Here is a 2,761-nt window from a genome sequence, read left to right as displayed (position 1 = left end):
ACACTACAGTAGCTATTATTATTGTATTTAATTAAAATATATTTAATTGGCGAATAAATAAAACAAGAACAGAGATGGAAGCAAAGCAGAACAAAGAGTTTGAATTGATAATGATATTGGTTAAATTTATTTGAGCTCTAAGTAATATCTAGGTGTTTTTATGAGAATGTGGATCTTTCAGATAAATTTTAGAAGCAATTTTGATCATATTTCACATTTTATTGTGTCATGTAGTTTGAGTACTTTCTCCACCACTGTGTTTTATTTACCGCTGTCATAGCAACTGAACTGACGGGCGAAGAGCCACTCTGATCCTAGTTAGCTGAGGTACGAAGCTGCTGTAGAGGAAGTGATGCAATCTGTTTAGCTAAATTTACAATCAGTTATGAAATAAAACGGCTCTGAATATTGTTGGAAGGTAATATGTAAATGTTGTTTAGATATTTCAAATATCCATTTGTCTTTCTGTGAGCATGTTAATGTGCAGAAAAAAAATACAAATACATTATATGTTGTTTATGCAGTACTATACTGAGTAGCAAATGGGAGTTACTGAGGATGAAGTGTGCGGAATAAGTTGTGCCTTTATATCAAAGGATTAAAATAAACCGTTTATTACATAAATAAGTATATTGTCTAGAATGACAAAGAAAATAACATTGACACAATGATTATTTTGAAGAAAGACAAGATATGGTGCTGTTTGTAAATGTTTAATAAATCAGAACAGATTCCAAGAGGATTTGTGCAGCACAGATTTGTTTCTGCCTCATCACTCCTACCTGCTCTATCCTGTTTACAGGAAAATCAGCATCTGTTATACTGACACCAGTCCTGGTGTGTGTAACAGATTCTTGGGGGCTCATTCGGGGTCGGCGCTACCCTCTGGTTGGGAGCTGATCCAGAGATAGATGACACCTGGGACCAGAAACGAGCGGATGCTGCCGCAACCTTGAGGTGCTGCAAGAAGAGACCTGAAGCCGGAGTTGATTCAGAGCTGGAGGACGCCTGGGACCAGGAGCAAGTGGTTTCTGTTACAATCTTGGGGTGCAAAAGGGTAAAAACAGAGGAGCAGCAAATCATGTCACGCAGGTTTCAAGGTTTTCTGTATGACAGATTCTTGGTGGATTTCTTGGGGTCCATCAGAGCCTCTTCAGTAACGTCATGGAACTCGCAGAGGAGCAGTCTGAGAAACACTCCTGGAAGTGCTATGCCACTGAGCGGGACAATCATGGCACAGAGTGCGTGAGCCCCTGCAGGTGGCATCGAGTACTGCATCATTTACCCCAAGATGGGCCCGCTGGTGACCTCCTGCAGCAGGCGGACAGAGCCAGCCCCTTCAACGCAGTCGGAGAGGTTGTTGGGACGCTGTACTGGTCAGCACTCACCTACGGAGCCGTGACCGTCATGCAGGTGGTGGGGCATAAGAAGGGTCTGTTTGTGATGGAGCGGTTGACCCTATGTTCCTGCTCATGGGCCTGCCGAACTTCCCGGTACTGCTGGTCCTGGGGAAGATGATTTGCTGGGAGGATTACTTAGTCAGGCTGTGGTCTAGGCGCTCCTATAAACACAGGGGTATCTACACAGCCTTCATCAGGTAGTGGCGGTTATCTGCCTCGTCTGTGTACCCACGGGCTCAGCACTGGTGACCACGTGTCTGTATCCAGAACTCTGTGTGGGGCGCTTATCTTTCCCTCCATAGCTAGTCTGGTGGGACGGCTGCTGTTCCGACTGGTTACCTCCAACCTGCAGTGCACCATACTGGGGGTATACTAGCCAGTTTAATACTGCACTAGTTAAGCGTTGATCCATTGCTGCTTAGTTATGACGCGCTGAGCGGCTAACGTCGTACCTGTTGATCGCGTGTAAAATCAATCCCAAAGATCTTCTTGTTGTCCAAATTTGTCCCAGTCAGATGAACCATTTGTGAACAAATCCATTTATTCCATGATACACGGCAACAGTATTAACAATGACTCTGCCACAGCGGTCAAAAACTTGTATGCCCTTCCGGGATCAACACCTGTCAACTACCTGTCACCTCTTGGTTCATATACTGGAGCCAACAGCTCCATCTAGTGACCAAAAACCAAAAATACACATTTTTGGCTCCAATAGGGGGGGTATTGCATTCGTGCTGATCAAAGGAGTACTGAAAGTGTATTTCAAACAGCAGCAGTACTCTCCGGAGAGACACGGGAATGGAATATATAGATATTATAGATAATACTTCATGCTACACTGGTTTGCCAGTATCAAACTCCTAATGATTTTGCTTTTATGTTTATAGTTAAACCACACATAGAAGAAACGTCATCTTAAGAACCTTGATTTTGATTTGGCAAAACAGGTTTTTATATCAGACATATCTTCAGACAAAGTATTGTTGTATTTTTTATCATTCAAATTTGAACTTATGTCACTAATTTGTATTCATTTATTATCTAAATTTATCTAAGATGAAATTGTTTTGGCATTCTTTTCGATCAAAATTTTTTTTGGTTAATTGTATTTTGCAGAAAAGTTCTAATTTCTAGGAGATGGTTGTACTTTTTTTGCTCGCATGTATCCTTGAAACCCCATGTGGCTGCGTAGGATTCACAAGTAATCGATAAGCAGAGTTAGGCCTGAGATTATACTCTGTATAATGATGGCAATAAAAGGATTGAGGAGAATAAAGATAGCGGCATGAGAGTAAGAGAAATGAGATAATAACACAGAAGGCAGGATGTGGTTCCGACATCCTTAAACATTAGCAGTC

The 2,761-nt window shown here is 41.9% G+C and overlaps 1 pseudogene; it reads left to right on the top strand.

Moving 5' to 3' along the window:
- Positions 1–1,098: 1,098 nt before the first annotated feature.
- LOC116707978 (E3 ubiquitin-protein ligase MARCH5-like) lies at positions 1,099–2,227 on the top strand (annotated as a pseudogene).
- The last annotated feature ends 534 nt before the right edge of the window (positions 2,228–2,761 follow it).

Source organism: Xiphophorus hellerii, chromosome 18 (genome assembly GCF_003331165.1).
Source record: "Xiphophorus hellerii strain 12219 chromosome 18, Xiphophorus_hellerii-4.1, whole genome shotgun sequence".
Taxonomy (NCBI): domain Eukaryota; kingdom Metazoa; phylum Chordata; class Actinopteri; order Cyprinodontiformes; family Poeciliidae; genus Xiphophorus; species Xiphophorus hellerii.
This window is presented reverse-complemented; position numbering and strand designations above follow the sequence as displayed.